We start from the raw sequence: 21600 nt of genomic DNA, 5'->3' as shown, positions 1-21600 counted from the left end.
TACGATCCTGGACATATATATCTTGGCCAACTTCGCACTTGTATAAGTGGTTTTCACTGGGATAAAGTGAGCCACATTGGTCAAGCGATCAACTACTACCCATATGGAATCATATCCTGATTTGGTCCTGGGCAATCCGGTGATAAAGTCCATGCCAAGTTTATCCCACTTCCACTCGGGTATCGGCATAGGTTGTAACAATCATGCCGGCTTTTGATGCTCTACCTTCAGTCTCTAACATACATCCAATACGGCTACATACTCGGCAATATCCTTCTTCATACCCGTCCACCAGAAACGTTCCTTCAAATCCAAATACATCTTGGTGTTTCCGGGGTGTATCGAGTATGGTGAGTCATGGACCTCCTGTAGTATTAACTTCCTGATCTCTGTGTTATTGGGCACGTATATCCGGTCCTCAAACCATAAGGTATCGTGCTCATCCTCACGAAAACCTTTGGCCTTTCCTTTGCTCATCTTCTCCTTTATCTCGGCAATCTCTTTGTCATCCTTCTGAGCTTCCCGAATCTTACCCAACAATGTCGACTGAACTTCCATTGTTGCAACAAAACCTCTAGGAACAATCTCTAATCGCAGTTCCATAATATCCTCTACTAACTCCTTTGGCACTCCCTTACTTGCAAGGATATTAGCATAACTCTTCCGGCTCAAAGCGTCTGCTATGACATTGGCCTTTCCTGGATGATAGTGCAGCTTCATGTCATAATCCTTTATAAGCTCCAACCATCTCCTCTGCCTAAGGTTCAGTTCCTTCTGTGTGAAGATGTACTTCAAACTCTTATGATCTGTGTACACATCACAATGGTTTCCAATAAGGTAATGTCTCCAAGTCTTCAATGCATGCACTACGGCTGCTAACTCCAAATCATGTGTGGCATAATTCAACTCGTGAGGTTTTAGTTGTCGTGAGACATACGAAACAACTCTTCCTTCCTGCATAAGCACACTTCCAAGTCCTAAGCGAGAGGCGTCGCAATACACTTGGAAATCCTTATGTATATCTGGCAGCGTCAGTACTGGGGCTGTAGTCAAACGTTTCTTCAACTCCTGGAAACTTGCCTCACAATCTTCCATCCATTTAAACTTGGTATCCTTCTTCAATAACTCCATCATTGGCTTCACAATCTTGGAAAAATTCTCAATGAATCTCCGATAGTATCCTGCGGGTCCAAGAAAATAGCGGATCTCGCTAACTGAAGTGGGTGCCAACCATTCAGTGACTGACTGAACCTTGCTGGGGTCTACTGCTATACCTTCTCCTGATATAACATGTCCAAGGAATCCGACTTCCTTCAACCAAAACTCGCATTTGCTGAACTTGGCATACAACTGGTGTTCCCTGAGTTTCTCGAGAACTAAACGCAAATGCTCCTTGTGCTCCTCTTCATTCTTTGAGTATACCATAATATCATCAATAAACACCACAACAAACTTGTCCAAATATTCCATGAATACCTTGTTCATCATGCTCATGAAATAGGCAGGGGCGTTAGTCAGTCTGAACGACATGACTGTATACTCATATAATCTGTAACGTGTGGTGAATGTTGTCTTTGGTATATCTTTCTCTTGAATCTTCAACTGATGGTATCCCGATCGTAAATCGATCTTCGAAAACACCTTAGCTCCTTGCAGCTGATCAAACAGATCATTGATCATCGGCAGTGGGTTCTTGTTCTTAATTGTCACTTCATTCAAGGCCCGAGAATCAACAACCATTCTTAGGGATTTATCCTTCTTCTCAACCAAAAGCACTGGGGCTCCCCAAGGTGATGAACTCCTTCGAATGTAACCTTTCTCCAATAACTCCTTGATATGTTTCTTAATCTCCTCCAGATCATTTGCGGGCATCCGATAGGGTCTCTTGGATATTGGCCCTGTCCCTGGCAATAGCTCTATCAGAAACTCGATGTCTCGATCCAGTGGCATGCTTGGTAACTCCTCTGGAAAAACATCCGGGTAATCCCTCACTACAGGCACTTCCTCCTGAACAGCTCCCATGAGGGTATTCACTTGGCTCCTCCTAGGCACATGCCTAGATACATACTTAATCCTTTTTCCCTCCAGGGTGGGGAGATAAATCGACTTACTAGCACAGTCAATACTTCCTCCATACTTTGACATCCAGTCCATGCCTAATATCACATCCAATCCTTGTGACTCCAAGATAATTAGGTCGGACGAAAAAACACGGGTGCAGGGGTATCTGGTCGCACCATCGACTAGCCATATACTCTGCTCCAGGTGAACTCACTAAGAGAGGGGTTCTAAGGGTTTGGGTTGGTAGTTTAAACTTATCCACGAATCCCCTTGATATGTATGAATGCGATGCACGAGTATCAAATAGAACAAGAGAGGTAAATGACTTAACCAAACACTTACCTATTACCGTGTCCGGCTGCTCTTCAACCTCCTCCACGTTAACGTGGTTCACTTGTCCTTTGTTGAATGGATTGGGCTTCTTCCCAGCGCTCCCATTTCTGTTTCCATTCTTTCCTTCAGGGCACTCCGTGGCATAGTGTCCTGTTGTAACGCCCCAGATGTAACTTTCCCTATTTGTACTCCAACTCTTGCCGTTTCCGGCGTTAAGTTATATTTATTTTCCTCGGGTTCGGGTCTTTGTCTCCGGGTGTTGTTTTCGTTTTCATGCATCTCATATCATGTCATCAAGTGCATTGCATTTGCATACGTTTTCGTCTCATGCATTCGAGCATTTTCCCCGTTGTCCGTTTTGCATTCCGGCGCTTCGTTCTCCTCCGGTGGTCATTTCTACCTTTCTTTCGTGTGTGGGGATTAAACATTTCCGGATTGGACCGAGACTTGCCATGCGGCCTTGGTTTACTACCGGTAGACCGCCTGTCAAGTTTCGTACCATTTGGACTTCGTTTGATACTCCAACGGTTAACCGAGGGATCGAAAAGGCCTCGTGTGTGTTGCAGCCCAACACCCCTCAAATTTGGCCCAAAACCCACCAAACTCTGCTCCATGTCCTAGAGTGTTCGATCACGATCGCGTGGCCGAAAATCGCACCTCATTTGGACTCTCCTAGCTCTACTTATGCCTATTTATACCCCCTCCATTTTCGGATCTCGTCTTCCCCCTCGAAACCCTAGTTCTAAAAAAAACAGATCTCCAGCCGCCGGACGCGTCCGGATCGGACCGGACACGTCTGCCCCGCCGCGCCCGGCCACTCTCGCGCTGCCACCTGTCCCCGGCGCGGGACCGCTTCGCCGCCGCCGCCGAGGCCCGCCCGGCCCATCGCGGGCCCCCGAAGCCCATCGGGGCGCGCCGCCGCCCACCTTCGTCTCCCTCGCGCCCGACGCCGCCATAGCCCGCCGCCCTCCGCCGCGCCCTGCTCTGGTCGCCGCGCGACCTCGCCGGAAAGGGAGCCAGCCCTCGTCTCCAACCGCCGCCTCGAGCCGTGCACCGCCGCCCGACGCGCCTTCCTCCGCCCCGAGCCGGCGAGCTCCACCGGCGCCGTCCCCGGCCTCTTCCTCCCCACCGGCCAGCCAAGCCCCGGCCCTCTCCTTCCTCTCCGACAAGTTCCCCGGCGAGCTTCAAGTCCAACTCCGGCGTACCTCGTTCCGCGTGCACGATCTGGATCTCAGATCTAAAATCATCTCGGTTGACTTTTCGCTCCTGAACCCTAATTTTTGTGCTAACTTTGACCGCCTGTAACTTTGCATCCGTAGCTCCGTTTTGGACATATGATATATCAAAATGTTCGCCTCGACGAGTACATCATTTCATTCCATTGCGTCATTTTCATTTGAGTTCATCTTGATGCCCAAAATGCTGTTAGAAGGAGGCTTCGTGAGTTAATTGCCAGATCTGCTAGTTCATCTTAGACTTTTGTCATTTTTGCCATGATTATTGTGTGCATGATATGCCTGTGAGTCCTTCATATGTTTTGTTAAGCATTTTGTCTTCTTTCCAGAGGTGCAACCCATGCATTTTTAGGATGTGTGTGGTGACTTGTGCAAGCTTGCAAAGTGAGGCACCCGGTAAATCTGTTTTCAGGGACTTAGTTGTTTTCACTAAGTCTGGGATATTTTAGTTCATGATGCCATATGTTCAGCTTGTTTCCTAGTGATCCGTGCCTCTTTTGAGGATGATCAGTAAAGGACTTTTGTTAGTCATGTTATGCTCTATCCATCCATGTCTTTGTTTGAAATTATGGAGCACCATAGCTTGAGTCAATCGAGCTCTACTTTTGCTTCGTGGTGAATCTGGGCAGATCGTCAACTTGTTTGCGATTTTGCCGATGCTATTGTAGTTGATCCGTGCATGCTATGCCATTGTTCTTGCCATTTCTAGCTTGTATTTTGTGCCTTCTTAATGTGTGTATGCCTGCCTTGCCATGACTTGCACCGTGGTGAGTGCATCGAGCTCGTTTACATGCCTTCGTGAGTTATAATTCAGCATGTCTCCGTTTTCACTGTCTGAAAACTGATTGTGTTTTAGCTATGTTCGTGTGCCCGTTAATATATTTTGTGAACCCTTTTGGCCCCAGGTCACTTTGGGTCTTTTGTTAAGCTTGAGTAGCTCCATGCCATGTTCTTACTTGTCATGTTCAGGTCATGTATCATGTTGTTTTGCTGCTCCGAAGAGGGCTTCGTGATCTGAAATTTCAGACAAGTGTTAATTTCACTAAGTCTGGAATCTGTTTTGCATTTGCGTTTTTGCCATGCTTGTTTGAACCTCATAATGGATGAATTGGCCGTGGCTCAGTGCTAGTATTTTGTTAAGCATCTTGTGTGCATCCCTGCCATATATTTTTTTGTCATGTTTGGTGGCTGTAGCATGTTCATTTCGTTGCGTTTAGATGCCTACTTGCTGTAAATCGCAGACCGGTGTCATATCTTAAAACGCTTGCCATTTCCAAACCGTAACTCCGATTCCAATGATATTTATATCGTTTTCAAGCGATTTCATCTCCTCTATCCAGTGGCACCCTTGGAATTCCAAGTTGAGGCTAGGTTCATGCATTTCCTGTCATATGTTGCATTTTGCATCCCGCATCGCATCCCGCATAGCATATCATCATTTCATCTTGTTGCTTGGTCTTGCACGTGGTTGATTGTATCCTTGTTGCTTGTTTGTCTTGTTTGGGTAGAGCCGTGAGACGAGTTCACTACCGAGGAGCCCGTTGAGTTTGCTTGTGAGGATCCAGTCAACTCTGACAACTGTGCAGGCAAGATGATCATACCCTCGAAATCACTACTATCTTTGCTATGCTAGTTTGCTCGCTCTTGCTATGCCAATGCTACGATGCCTACCATTTGCTTGTCAGCCTCCCAATTTCCATGTCAACCTCTAACCCACCATGTCCTAGCAAACCGTTGATTGGCTATGTTACCGCTTTGCTCAGCCCCTCTTATAGCGTTGCTAGTTGCAGGTGAAAATTGGAGGCCGTTCCTTGTTGGAACATCGTTCATTTACTTGTTGGGATATCATTATATTGCCATGTTATCTTAATGCATCTATATACTTGGTAAAGGGTGGAAGGCTCGGCCTCTCGCCTAGTGTTTTGTTCCACTCTTGCCGCCCTAGTTTCCGTCATATCGGTGTTATGTTCCCGGATTTGCGTTCCTTACGCGGTTGGGTTATAATGGGAACCCCTTGATAGTTCGCCTTGATTAAAGCTTTTCCGGCAATGCCCAACATTGGTCTTACCATTTGCCACCTAGCCTTTTCTTTCCCTTGGGTTCTGCAGACTCAAGGGTCATCTTATTTTACCCCCCTCGGGCCAGTGCTCCTCTGAGTGTTGGTCCAAACTAGAGCACCGTGCGGGGCCGTCCCTCGGCAACTTGGGTTACGTTGGCTCCCGTACGCTTAGCTTATCCGATGTGCCCTGAGAACGAGATATGTGCAGCTCCTATCGGGATTTGTCGGCACAGCGGGTGGTGTTGCTGGTCTTGTTTTAACCTGTCGAAGTGTCTTGAGTTACCGAGATACCGAGTCTGATCGGAACGTCTTGGGAGGAGGTCTATTCCTTCGTTGACCATGAGAGCTTGTCATGGGCTAAGTTGGGACTCCCCTGCAGGTATTGAACTTTCGAAAGCCGTGCCCGCGGTTATGGGCAGATGGGAATTTGTTAATGTCCGGTTGTAGATAACTTAAACCTTAATTAATTAAAATGAATCAACTGAGTGTGTTGCCGTGATGGCCTCTTCTCGGCGGAGTCCAGGAAGTGGACACGGTGTTGGAGTTATGCTTGCGCAGGTCGTTCTTATAGCTTCTCGCTCGCGCCTTGCCTCCTCTTCTCGCTCTCTTTTGCGGAGAAGTTAGCCACCACATATGCTAGTCGCTTGCTGCAGCTCCACATATATTTGCCTTATCCATTCCTATAAGCTTAAATAGTTTTGATCGCGAGGGTGCGAGATTGCTGAGTCCCCGTGGCTCACAGATACTATAACTCCAGATGTAGGTCCAGGTGATTCCGCTCCAGGTGACGAGTACGAGCTCAAGTGGGAGTTCGACGAGGACTCTCAGCGTTATTATGTTTCATTTCCCGATGATCAGTAGTGGTGCCTAGTTGGGGTTTGATTCAGGGCCTTGTCGCATGTTGGGTTTTCTTCTATTTTGGCGCCGTAGTCGGGCCATGAGTGTTGGTGTGATGGATGTTATTTATGTACTCTGATGTGACGTGGCGAGTGTAAGCCAACTATGTATCTCCCCCTTTTATTATATATTACATGGGATGTTGTAATGATTGCCTGACTTGCGACATTGCTTTCAATGCGGTTATGTCTCTAAGTCGTGCCTCGACACGTGGGAGCTATAGCCGCATCGAGGGCGTTACACCAGTCTTCCCGCACTTGAAGCAAGTAACGTGACTTAGATCTCTTTTGGCGGGTGTGGCTGGATTGGGGCGGTCCTGATTGTTATTGGCTCCATTCCCATTCTCATTCTTAGTATCATTGTGGTTATGCGATCCTCCACCGGTGTGGTTATGACCTCCATGGTTATGAACAAGTCTTCCCGAGTTCGGGGTTAGGCGAGGCTTCTGCTGAGCTCCTGAGTTATACCTCCCTTGTCCATACTTCCTCTTACGGCTCTCAATTTGCTGTTGCTTCCCTTCAATCATAAGAGCCTTATCTACCAACTCCTGGTAGTTGTTGAAGGTTGCAACCATCAACTGCATACTCATCTCATCATTCAGCCCTTCCATAAACTTCTCCTGCTTCGCGGCATCTGTGGCCACGTCATTAGGGGTATAGCGAGATAACTTGTTAAACTCATCCACGTACTGAGCCATTGTACGGTTCCCCTGGCGTAAGTTGTGAAACTCACGTTTCTTCATATTCATGGCTCCAGTTGAGACATGGGCTGTGCGGAAAAGCTTGCTGAAACTGGTCCCAAGTGACGTTGGCTATGGGGAAAGTGGCCGTGTAATTATCCCACCATGAGGCTGCTGGTCCATCCAATTGATGTGCGGCAAAGCGCACCTTCTCAGCATCTGTGCAACCTGCGGTGGTCAACTCCCTTCCAATACGGCGTAGCCAATCATCAGCAACTATAGGCTCGGTGCTACTGGAAAACATCGGCGGTTGTAACCTTAGAAAACGGGCTAGGTTGTCCACTGGCGGCGGGTTATTGTTGTTGTTGTTACCCTGGTTCTGAACTAGCAATTGCATCAAGGTGCTCTGCTGCTGGATCAACTGAGTGAGCTCCGGCGGGAAGGCAAATCCCGGGTCACGTCTCGAAGGCATCTGATGGGTTTAGATGGAAGAGATTAGAATAGAATAAGGTCTAATGAGAAGGCACTACCCATATGCACATGAGACAAACACAATCATTTCACTCAATCAATCAAGCAAGGGCATACAAGCGGTCTAGAACTATCGTAAAAGTGCTCAACTACTACTGAATACATGGGGGAATACTACTAATCATTGGGTGGTCATCTAGAAATTTTGATCGGTGGAAGACTCCATGATATCTGTTCCAGCTTCGTCTTCAAAGTCATCATCACTAGGGTCAGAGTCGGTGTCGTCGATGATGATGTAGTGCTCCAAACGAATCTCCTTGGGTTCTTCATCTTCTTCTACTAGAGTGGGGTCTCCCGTGAATATTCCGATCTTCTTAATCAGGTCATCATTCTTCTGCAATAGTGTCGCAATTTCCTCCTCATATCCATCGCATGTAGACTTAAGTTCTTCTTCCAGCTCGATGATCCTTGTCTTCGCCTTCTTCAAATCTATCATGTCTGCGCACATCTGATTCTCCTGGCGTTGAATGTGTTGGTTTAGTTCCTGGATGAAAGCTGCAATTGATCTATCCTTCCTGGTGCTGATCATCTCCCATTGCTCATCTCGGCGCTCACATATCTGGTAGATAGTGTCCTTAAGATCCTTGTGATATACTTCTCCAATGTGTCCCATGGTGATGTGAGCTGCCATACTCTTTCCTAAACTCCAGGTTGGTGCGTCGAAGGAAAATTCTATAGGTTTAGTGACTGGCGTGAAGGTCCTTCCTGGAACTTGAACTTGAATCATCCATCGCTCCTCTTCTGGTAAAGTGGCGTTGTATGTCCCGGTGAAGCTTGGTATTCCAATGTTCAAGTACCTAGTGACTTCCTTCAAGTGTCGTCCAAAAGGTGATTCTTCCTCCGGTTGTGCAAACTTGTTCTTCATCTCCGCCATCCTAAAGAGTAGAAAATGGAGAGGAGTCAGAAATGAGTAGAGAAGAGTGACCTATGGTTTTATCTTAGTGGTCGTGTCCTACACTCAGCGTGTGCTCTGATACCATCTTTGTAGCGACCCGGCCTCAAATGGTCAAGTCTCTGTGCTTCAGTGTCATCCCTGGATTGGTAATGCTGACACACACAGTACTCGAAGGATTTATAACAGAGTAGAAATCACACACTTATTACATTAGATGTCTCAAAAGAGATCTTATTACAATAAACATGGCTTAAGGCCATCTAATATGCTAACAGCGAAGGCTTCGAAGATAAAGTGAGTCCATCAACTCCAACGGCATAGCTGAGTTGCACGGCAACGACCTAACGAACCTTACTCCTTGTCTGAAAAGTCTGCAACATAATACGTTGCAGCCCGAAAACGGGTCAGCACATGGAATATGCTGGCAAAGTAACATAGTAGAGCAAGAACAGAATAATGCTATCACTACATGCATATTTGGCTGGTGGAAAGCTCTATGGTTATGGTTTTTGCGAAAAGCCAATTTTTCCCTACAACAAAGGAATAAATTTTAATTTAACTATCATGGTAGTTGAAAAATCATTGAGAAGGTTCCTCCAACTCAATCCCAATTAAAGTGATTAACAACCCAACAATATTAATTAAGAGTGATGAGATACTTAAGATACTTCAAGTACTAGAAACTCAAGATTGTCCATAACCGGGGACACGGCTAACCAGGATTAGTTTGTACACTCTGCACAGGTTTGCACACTTTTCCCCACAAGACTCGATCGCCTCCGCTGGATTTCTCGCACTACATGGTGTTTGAGAAACGGATGACCGAGACACAGTCTTTCAAAAACATTAACTCTCTACTCCGGGTAGACTATACCAAACCTACAAACCCACTACCTGCTGATCTACCTCTTCAAGAGCTTCACGTAACTTACTCAACTATGCTAGAGCCCATAATAGCTTGTGGCTGCACACGGAAGTTTCTAGCATGAATCATCTCAGTTCCCTTTGAGCCTGGGTGGCGGTCCATAGGAAGATCACACGGGTACTCCGGGATTTCCAAAAAATGCAGGCAACACTGGGTACTCCAGGTGCCTCAATCCACCCTGATGTGTATTTTAGTTGCCACCTTAAGTAAAACCATTAATTATCAATCTCACATCTGTCATGGATTTCGCTCACCCAAACCACGTCTGCGAGCATAGCATAGAAGTATTAGCAACACGAAGAAGTAACTCCCAAGGGTTTGAATGTAACAAGGCAATAGGTTCTACCTCATCAACTACTTCCCAACCCACAAGTTAATGTCATCCTAATCATGCAATGTTTGAGGATTGGAACTAATGCATAAAAACTGGGTGATAAAGGGATATGATCAAAGTGTTACTTGCCTTGCTGACGATCCGCGTAACCTAGAGACTCCAAATAACACGCTTCGCACTCTGGGAATTCTATCGCAAACAAACAATAGCATACATAAGCAACAAACAAAGAAGCACGGGTAAAACTCAAATAAGAACATCTAACCGGAAAGTTCAACTTAAGAACTCCGGTTTGCAAAAAGAATCAAATCAAATGGAGCAACGAAGCTCAAACGGCGAAGGAAACAAGATCCGTTTACTAATCTGAACTAAGGTCAAATTTTATAGTACCAAAATCTTGTTCAAGTTGGTTAAGCGGAAAGAGGGTCTCGAGACGAAGATCTAGGCGCTTGAATCGGCTGATTCCGACTAACGAGCGAAAAGATAAACCGAAACGAAAATCGGATCAGAAATCGCGATCGAGAATAATCGCGGAAAAATCCGATAAAAGAAAACTGACGAACAGGCTGATGAATGAGCGTTCGTTATCTGTAACTAACGAGAGAAAACCGTTCGTTGAAACGAACATACGGACGAACATCCGCTAAATTGAAAAACCGGGGAAAACCGGCGAACCGATCTAAAAAAATGAACTAGGGTTTTCTAAAAAAACCGAAACAGTTTCTAAAAAACCGGGCGGCGGCGGATCGTCGCGTTACCTCTCCGGCGAGGCGGGGCTCGGCGGCGGGCTTGCGAGGCGGCGGGACGGCTCGGCGGCGCGGGCGGCGGCAGGCGGTGGCGCGGGGCTACGGCGGCGGGGCTGGCAAGGGCTGCGGTGGCGGCGACTCGGGGCTCCAGGGGGGCCCCGGGGTGGGTTTTTAAAGGGGGGGAGGCGGCGGCGGCTCTGACTTGGGGAGGGGGTCGAGGCGGCGGCGGCGGCTCGGACTCCTCCGAGTCCGGCGGCGGCACGGGACGGGGAAGGCGGTGGCGCGGGGCTGGGCCGGCCTGGCTCGGCTGGGCTTCGGCCCGGTCGTGCGCTGGAAGTTTTTTTTTAAATAATTCCGCCAAACAGAAAATAAATCCTAGAAAATAAAATAAACATCTAAAAATGCCAAAATAAATTTTCACCGTCTAAATAAAATATTTAGAACAAGATGAACATTTTCTTGGCCCTAAAATGCAATTTTGAAAACGTGCAATATTTCTAATGCAAGAAAAATCCAAATAAAAATCAAATAAAATCAAATAAATGATTTTAATATTTTTCCTCCAATATTTCATTTATTTTGGAGAAGTCATATTATCTCCTCTCATATATTTTAACATGAAATATTTTCAGAGAGAAAAATAATTAAAACCAAAAATCCTCGTTTCGATATTTAGTAAACCCAAATATGAAAACAGGGAAATCCCCAACTCTCTCCGAGGGTCCTTGAGTTGCTTAGGATTTCGAGGATCACGAAATAAAATGCAATAAAATATGATATGCATGGATGATCTATGTATAACATTCCAAATTGAAAATTTGGGATGCTACATATAAATTCACCCAAGGACACGCATGTGATTTTTTTAAACAACTTTGGTGCATTGGAGCATGTGCTTGTAGTTCAAATTTTAATTATGCACATTAAATGCCCAGAAACTCAATTAATGCATAAAAAATTAGGGCGGGAGAAGGCGGTGTACGTATGTCGTTTCGCACACGGAGGTGGCACGTTCCCTCTCGGAACCACGATCCTTCTTGACGGAAGCTCCGGTTTGCAAGAAGCTTACACGAAAGCTTCTCCCAATTCGGCCAAAAAATTACCACAGCATGTTGGTGCCATGTCATGACACCATGCCAAGTTTCATGATTTTCAGGCATGTTTGGATTTACAGGAATTAAAAAAACCAAGTTTCTCAATCTTTCCGCCCGAGCCACGACGCCCAGATGTTTGAATTTCATTCTCATCTCTTGCATGGGACCTATAAATTCACCCAAGGACACACATGTGATTTTTCAAAAAAAAAGTTGGTGCACTGGAGCATGTGCTTGTAGTTCAAATTTGAATTATGCACATTAAATGCCCAGAAACTCAATTAATGCAAAAAATGCCAAACAAACCCAGAATAATTCCAATATTTAGCACGATATTTCTATTTGGTCTAATCTGCCTATGTAAAAAAAATTAGGCGGGAGAAGGCAGTATATGTATCTCGTTTCACACACGGAGGTGACACGTTCCCTCTCGGAACCACGACCCTTCTTGAAGGAAGCTCCGGTTTGCAAGAAACACCAAAGCTTGTCCCAATTCGGCCAAAAAATTAACTGCAACATGTTGGCGCCATGTCATGACACCATGCCAAGTTTCATGATTTTCACGCGTGTTTTGGACTCACAGGAATTAAAAAACCAAGTTTCTCAATCTTTCCGGCCGAGCCACGATGCCCAAATGTTTGAATTTCATTCTGATTTCTTGCATGGGACCTATAAATTCACCCAAAGACACACATGTGATTTTTCAACCAACTTTGGTGCACTGGAGCATGTGCATATAGTTCAAATTTGAATTGTGCACATTAAATGCCCAGAAACTCAATTAATGTATAAAAAAGGCCAAACGAACCCAAAATAATTCCAAAATTTAGCACGATACTTATATTTCGTCTAATCTACCAGTGTAAAAAAATTAAGGCGGGTGAAGGCAGTGTACGTATGTCGTTTCGCACACGGAGGTGACACGTTCCCTCTTGGAACCAAGAGCCTTCTTGAGGGAAGCTCCGGTTTGCAAGAAGCTTACACCAAAGCTTGTTCCAATTCGGCCAAAAAATTTACTCAAACATGTTGGTGCCATGTCATGACACCATGCCAAGTTTCATGATTTTCAGCCGTGTTTTGGATTTACAAGAATTAAAAAACCAAGTTTCTCAATCATTCCGGCCGAGCCACGATGCCCAGATGTTTGAATTTCATTCCCATTTCTTGCATGGGACCTATAAATTCACTCAAAGACACACATGTGATTTTCAACAAACGTTGGTGCATTGGAGCATGTGCTTGTAGTTCAAATTTGAATTATGCACATTACATGCCCAGAAACTCAATTAATGCATAAAAATGCCAAACGAACCCGGAATAATTCTAAATTTAAACACGACACTCATGTACTAGTTGCATGTTCACTGTATGTAAATGTACTAGCAATTCAAACACCATCCTTTCCCTACATAACACCATTTTGTCTTTCAAAACATAATGAAAAAATTAGGTATACCACAAACAGTTTACTAGAAAGAATCGTGTGGGATGCGATATAAAATATCTTGGCGCACCGTCTTGTCTGGCTTACGCATGAAGTTTCGTCGTCTACAGTCCACCACCCCGCTTGAACCACACTTGTGCGCCAGTTTCTCACGGCAGCGAGCAAAATTTTTTGCCACCGCAGAAATATCTATCTCCCCACCCCCTCCCTCCTACCAAAAGCCACATTTCCACTGTCCCTCCTTGCTTTCCAAGTTCAAACCTTCATTGTTGCTTACTGGTAGCTCAGCCTCCTCCCGTCTTCTTGTAGCGTCGCCTCCTCGCCGGCTACCCTTCTTCTTGCAGCGCCGCCTCCTCACCGGTGACCCTTCTTCTTGCTGCATGGCCTCCTCGCCACTGACCCTTCTTCTTGCTGCGCGGCATCGTCGATATGGTTAGGTAATCCACACACCATCCTCCTCCTTTCCCGTCCCACATGCCCCGACTGACGGAGCGAAACCTTCCACCGAAATCACTGCCCCCCTCCTCCAATTAAGCGCCGCCCATAGTCATTTTGCATGCAGTATAACGTGGAGCTCAGTAGCATGCGGCCGCACGCGTGAATGAGGTCGCTATGGCTGCCATGCATGTCGACCGGCAGATCTTGGAGGAGCACCTTGTCTTCGAGGCCACCGTCGACAATGCCACGCGGTTGTCTACTTTAAAATACAATTTGTAATGTTTTCTCGAGGCCACCGCTAGTGCCTTCTAGTGATTTGTCCTCTGTAATGTTAATATGCAATCTGATGTTCAGTTAACAGTTTGATCCTCTGAAATGTAATGTTCAGTTAACACTTTGGTCCAACAATTGCTACATTTTGTAGTACTGTTCTCAAGCATTCTTTGTTTTGTTAACTGTCTTATCTTCTAGTACATGTTTCTATTCTGCAATGTCGTGCTTAGTTAACTACTTTGGTTCATTTGATCTGTTGTCCATTTAACTGTTTGGTTCAGTTCTGCAATTTGATTTTCATTTGTTGTGGGTACAATTTTGTACTGTTATGCATGTGACACCAATCGAACTTGGTTGTACTCAATACATATTCTACTGATAGTATGGTAACCCTCAGTTAACCTGATCAAGATCTTCCTTATGTGTGTTGCAGGGAAACAATGGGAGACACTACGGTTTACCATCGAGGTTTGTTCAACCAGGGTCCTTTGGCTAATAGCACATTATTGTGCAGTTGCAGGAATCATTCCAATATTTAGGTTTCTTACAATTTGGTCTTGCACATGTAGGTCTTGCTGTCAGAGGCTTAGACCCACTGTTCGGCCCATTTTGCATATGGGGAAATGAGATGTCCATGAATATCAGTCAAGTCAAGAAACTCGGAAAGATTGTTAGGATGAAGAAACTTGCGACGAATAATAGCAAGATCTTTGTTTGCACAATGAAGAAGACATCAATCAACCATAGGATGGTGCCAACTCTTTTACCTTGTTTTTACCCCTTGCGCCATTTCAAAATTTATAACAGCGATTTATGCATAGCTTTGTTTTCAGTACTTCTCAAAGCAGTTCACCGATGATTACCTCTCAAACCACCTGCATGGTCAAGAGGCGAGGAAGGTATTCATTCAACACCCACGGTACAATATTGAAGTCTTGCTGAAGAGGACGAAGGTTGGGTGGGCAATTATCCATAGCCACTGGCCTAAAGTTGCAAGGACATTCAACATCATTGAAGGATCAATATTTTCCTTCCGCTTCTGCAGTTTCCCAGATGAGATTTGTCTGTCTATTTACCATGTATGTTGCTACTTTCCAAAGGTTTTTTATGCTGCATGTGAAACTTGGTGCTGTTCTGTAATGGCGTAACTGAGTGCCGAAGTTGTCTGATGTAATTCGATTATGAAATCCTGGTTGCATTATACGGATATGAAATATCTGGCGTGTTTTATAAGAAATATCAGTTTGATTAATACATGGATTATCAATAATAGGCTAATTACCCTGCTTATTGGGGTTTTCTATTGCAAACGGTTACTCAGACAGCACCGTGGGCGATGAACTTAAACAACCCGCACGGTTTCTAGAAAGTAGGCATGTTCGATCAACTAACAATCACACATGGCTTCCGGCAGCGAACTGTTTGCATTAGGCCACCTTGCACAAATGTTTCCACACAAAGAACTGTGTGTGATATACATACCTAAGGAAATGTTTTTCTAGGATTCACCGTGTGGGATGTACATACCTACGGAAATGATTTTCTGGGATTCACCGTGTGGGATGTACATACCTACGAAAATGATTTTCTCGGATTCACCGTGTGGGATGTACATACCTACGGAAATGATTTTCTGGGATTCACCGTGTGGGATGTACATACCTATGGAAATGATTTTCTGGGATTCACCATGTGGGATGTACATACCAACGGAAATGATTGGGTTTTGATGCCTCACCCGATCGCACACGGCCCCAGCCTGAGTCCCAGGAGGGCCTATCGCCGACGATTTCTGGGTCGTGTGGGAAGGACACCCTATCGCACACACTCACTTGGTGACGGTTCCAAATACAGTCGCGGAAAGGGGTTAAAAACCGTTCGTTTAGCACGTCGTTGTACCAGTGGCACCCTGGTGCCTCGTGGGCCCACCTTTGCTCTGTTTGACCTAATTCCGCCTCTATAAATTCTCTAAAATCAGGAAACCAATAGAGAGCCATCCAAAATACTTTTTTCCGCCGCCGCAAGTTCCTGTTCCCGTGAGATCCCATCTTGAGGCCTTTTCCAGCACTCTGTCGGAGGGGGAATCAATCACGGAGGGGCTCTACATGAACCTTGCCGCACTTCCGGTGATGTATGAGTAGTTTACCACAGACCTACGGGTCCATAGTTAGTAGCTAGATGGCTATCTTTCTCTCTCTTTGATCTTCAATACAATGTTCTCCTGATGTTCTTGGAGTTCTATTCGATGTAATCACTTTTTGCGGTGTGTTTGTTGGGATCCGATGAATTGTGAGTTTATGATCAAATTATCCATGAATATTAGTTGAGTCTTCTCTAAACTATTGATTTGTTTGGCCAACTAGATTGATTTTTCTTGTAATGGGATAGGTGCTTTGTGATGGGTTCAATCTTGCGGTGCTCAATCCCAATGTCAAAAAGGGACATGACAGGTATTTGTATCGTTGCCATTAAGGATAAAAAGATGGATTTTATTCATGCGTGAGTTTACTTTGTCTACATCATGTCATCTTACTTAAGGTGTTACTCCGTTCTTTATGAACTTAATACTCTAGATGCATGCTGGATATCAGTCAATGTGTGGATTAATAGTAGTAGATGCAGGCAGGATTCGGTCTATTTGTCTCAGATGTGATGCCTATATACATGATCTGCCTTGGATATCATCATGATTATTTGCTTTTCTATCAGTTGCCCAACAGCAATTTGTTTACCCACCGTATGCTATTTTCAAGAGAGAAGCCTCTAGTGAAAACTATGGCCCCCAGGTCTACTTTTATGATATATTAAAATTAAAAAATACCTTGCTACAAAATTTAATCTTGCAAGTAATCTTCAACGGGTTGACAACCCATTGTTCACGTTGGATGCAAGTATTTGTTATTTTGTGTGCATGTAATGCTAACGAGGTGTTGCGTGATTCTCCTACTGGATTGATAACCTTGGTTTTTAACTAGGGGAAATACTTATATCTAATGTACTGCATCATCCTCTCCTCTTCGGGAAAATTCCAACGCAGCTCACAAGTAGCACACTACCGCGTCAAGACGGAGTCAGCGTCTCCATCATGGCGGGTCAAGGAGGAGCCTGCCTTCCCCCCACCGCAGCCACGACGGCGTCTAGATTGGACGCCGCATCAAGGATGAGCCAGCATCGCCACCGACGCACAGCCAATACGCGTGCATTGACGGGCCCGCCCTACTGCAATTGAAGCCAAGCCATCAAGGAGGAGCTGCCGCCGACAATAAGGAAGGCGCGCGACCGCATCCGCCATTACCTCGAAGGCGGTGGTGTTGGTGGTCCCTCGGGCTCGAGGGTTGTCGTCTCCGAGGAGGAGAGCGCGTTGCGTCAGCGGGCACGATTCGACCGGAGCAACGTCGTCTGCCGCTCCTCAACTGCCAAGATCGAAGCCTCGTCGGAATGGTCCAGAACGACCAGGACCTCACCGCCATGTCGGCCCTCTATCGCTCCGTCACCACCAGCAAGACGGAGGCCAGGCGCCGCCGCTACCTCGACAGCGAGATTGCCAAGTACGGCGAGGAGTGATCTCTTAGTGAGATCGACACCGACAAGGGCAAGGCAGCTGCCAGGGCTCTGCCCTCATCGTCCGCAGTGGCCATGACGGCACTCCGCACTGCACAGTAGGAGGCGAGGCGGCTACATCGCAAGCAGCAGGCAGCCGCTAAACAAGGTTTTCGCGGCCCTCCGGCATCCTTTTGTCGCTGGAGTGATGATGAGGATGATGACGGCGCAGACGGCGACGGCAGGACAGGGCGGCCAGGCGTACGAGGTGGCCGTCCGCTACAGTGTTCATGTTTTTGAAGTTTTTAGGTAAACGGTTGAAATATTGATCTTTTTATGTAAATTATGTCCGAATTTTACGAAAATCTGTCCGGTTTGCATGAATTTCATCCGATTAATTTAAATTGTGTTAGATATGTATGCGTGTAGCGTTGGATGGCCGGCTCCCGCATCCATGTCCGCAGATTGGTCCCTCCTCCACGGACGGTTGCCGAAGCAAATTTGTGGGTCAGCGTTGGAGATGCCTTAAGGTGACAAATAATTAAATAAGAAAATAAAGCATTGACTATCATGATATAATTTTGTATCAAATTAAGTAATGTATTAGGGCGTCTCCAACGCTGACCCCCAAACCGGACACCATATCCATCCGTGAAATGGTGGTAGGGACCAGTCCGCGGATAATGATGCGGGAGCCAGCCATCCAACCATGCTCTCACATACATTTCAATCCGGATTTCAACAAACCCGACGAATTAAAAACACGACGAGATTCATCAAAGTTCGGAAATAAATTATAGAAAGTAGCCTGCAACACTCAGAGTAATTGTAAAACTGGCACAATTTATCCATGGAAATATCTCTACTACAACAATTGTTCAGATTCAACGAGATACCGAATGTTCAACAAGTTTTTTGGAATCATCCCAAATTCAACTATACTAGAGGCAGAACCGGCACATGTCATCCCACACAAACTACCCCTTGAGCTTCATTCAATAATGTATGTGCGTGAATTGCCTGACCTTGCTCCCGCAGTACATCATGATGGCCCGTGCATACTACACAACATGTATAGCAACATTGAGTGAATTAATAAATTAACCAACATGTAGAGTAAACAGGAAAGAACACTTATGATCTCCATGGTTGACGAGCCCAATGGCTACCTTTAGATCCACTTGGTGAATCATACCGCAAAACTTGATGACGGAGTTGCAGATGGTGTACCACCGATAAGTTAGCGACTTCACATTGTGTGCATAGATTACGTGCATGTTGTAGGGCGCAAAGTTCTTCCGTTCATGAAGCAAGGCATGCAAGATTTGCTAAAAGGCCAGACGCTTGTTCATGCCTACAAAGTACTCAGAAACGGCCAACCACTCATCGCACAACAACTCAGTCTCAAACACCAAGTACCCACGACATTGTGTTTCTCTAGAAAACAATAAGAAGTTCAAAAAAAGCTCAATGGCATTTGACCAAACACCTGTCGTGCACGTGTCTGTCATGGATGGGGCGACAGGGGTGCGGAGAGTATTTGGGTGTTGTGTAGTCCAAGGCGGGCAGTTGCATGGGTGAAGAGGTACAACGGCGGCGGCGGGCGACGAGGGTACGGATGAAAGGAAGGGAAGCAAGGGTGGAGTGAAAGAAAAAAGGGACCGGGAGAGGGATTTCGGTGGGGCGGGCGTGTCAGAGTCCGGCATGGCTGGTGTCCGGACTCCCCCAAAAGCCCACCCCCCCCCCCCAAGTTTGCCTCTAGATTGCGGGAAAAAGGACGTCCATACCGGTCAGCAGACGGATACATAACCGCGTGAGATGAGAAAACACATCATTTGGTCCGGAAAAATGCGGGTGGTTTAAGGGGGCATTACATGCAACGTAAACCGATTTTTAAGAGGAGTTCATCCGGCTCCGCCGTGCCCATGTCCAGTGGCCGGCTGCACTCCCTAGAGTGTTGGTCCGGTCGCCGACAATAGAATAGGGCATGGGACACGAGCCGGCTAACGAGACTCAAGGCAACGTCGTCCCCCATGCCCTACTCTTCCATGTTGGAGCCCGAAACCTGACAGTGCCTATGGAAGTCAGATCGATGATGGATCCATCCTGAGAGGAGCCAGCGACACCCACCACGACGCGGTTGTGGCTCCCGGACTGGTGCGTCATAGGGGGCGGGAATGCGACTCCGCCTCGCCAACGTCCATTGCCGCAAGGGCTGGTACCACCTCCCACGCCCGTTGCCTCGCATGGCGGGCACGTCGCGCCATGTTTGCGTCAGAGGACGCCCATGGTGTGTCCTTCGCCTCGGCGCGCCACGGAGGGGTTGCGCTTTCGCCACCACGACCGAACACCAGATGGATCGCATCGTCTCCGGTGAGGCAGCAATCGCACACCTAGCGGCGGATCCATGCGTCATTTGGGCGGATGCGATGAATTCCCGACGGAAGGAGTCCGAACGCTGCTGTCGGGAGGCCTCCACCAGGGAGCGGCGGAGTGCAAGCTGAACGGTCATCTCCTCCTCGGGGCCGCATGGGATGAGCTTCGGGTCGATGGATCTAGTGGTGTAGGACTCGGACCGCTGCCCGTCATGCCGAAGGCCGAAGATTGTTGGACGGGAGCTTGGGCGGAGTGGAGCGTAGGGGAGTGGCTAAAGTTTAGTCCATGGAACGGATGTGGAGAAATATATGTGAGGTCGGGCGGGCCAGCATGAGCAGGTTCGACATGGCAGACGCACCCAGTCGAGCCGGGCCTCCCCATATCCGCACCATATTTGGGTTGGATATAAGGGGTGCCGGTCAGCCCGGACGTTTGAGGAGGGTTTGAGGCACCCAATTGGATTGGTTTTTTTATCGGTCACTGACCGGGCCGTTCGCGGACATCTACAGTCTGGAGATTGAGACGCCAGATTGTAGATGCACATAAAATTTATAATAGATTTTTTAGGAATAATTAAGTTTTTTGGAGGGATAGTAGGAATAATTAAAGTTGGTACCCGCAAACAAAAAACGGAACCCGGGCAGGCCCGGTTGGGCCCGCAACTGAGGCCAGTCGCAGTCAGCTTTTGTCAATGTCGGGCCATCGCTGTCCCCGTAAAGCAGTGAGACCAATGGCTACTTGTCCGTGCCCTCTGCCTCCCTGACCGGCGGGCCCGACGAATCCCGGGATCGTCTGCGCTTCGGCACACCACACACACCACTGCATACGCCGGCTCGCCCCTACTGGTAGCAAGTCCAAGAATATACCCCGTGCAAAATCTTACAGACGGACTGCAAAAAGGATGCCACACCGGATGAAGCATAGAACATACACATGCAGCGTAGACAAGCCGAACGCGAGACTGCTAGTTAAATCCACACGGCTTGCTAATGGAATCGAACCAAAGCACTGTCAATCGTGGTAGTAGTAGTGCCTGCGCTCCGATAGTGGTTGCATCGCCAGTGGGAGGATCAGAGAGGGCGGAGTAGGGCACAGAGGATCCGGCGTGCTTACGACTGCCAGTACAACGGAGTTAACCGTCCAGGCGTGGGTTACCGAGCGGGCAGGCGTGCATGCGTCCGTGCGTGCGCAGGCGCAGGGTTCTGCACCGTCTGGGATTCCGTGGAGAATCCAAATATTTTCGTGACGCGTCGGACCTCGCATCCTTTGTCACCTGGTACAGGCACGGTATAATCATTTCCAGTACGACGATCGATGTCACCCGGTCATCCCTGTCCAAACCATAGCCATACGAACGCAAACTTCTTTCCGGGCCTTCTGTTCGAAAGATGTTTTTATGGGAATATTAGAGCAGCTTCAACACGGCGACCTATTTCGTTTATCATGTTTGTTTGGATATTTTTGGATAAAAATATTGGCCCAGCGCATCGATCTATTCATAAAACGTGTCCATTTCGAGTCTTCGCTGATCCATTTCCGGTCTAAATTTAGACCTAAAATGCGACGACACGGGCGAGGAGCAAACGCACCGCGCGTCCGCTCGATATCTGCCGCGTTCCCACATGACGGGCGGTCAACTACCTCCCACGTCTTTATTAACAATGCCCACAAACCGCGGGCCCACACATCAACGACGGTGGGCATCCTTTTTTAATCTGAGTGTGGGAGAGAGCTCATCCT

The sequence above is a fragment of the Triticum urartu genome, chromosome 3A (genome assembly GCF_056163025.1).
Source record: "Triticum urartu cultivar PI428250 chromosome 3A, HENAU_Tu73, whole genome shotgun sequence".
In the NCBI taxonomy this organism is placed as follows: Eukaryota; Viridiplantae; Streptophyta; class Magnoliopsida; order Poales; family Poaceae; genus Triticum; species Triticum urartu.
Note: the sequence above shows the minus strand (reverse complement) of the source record.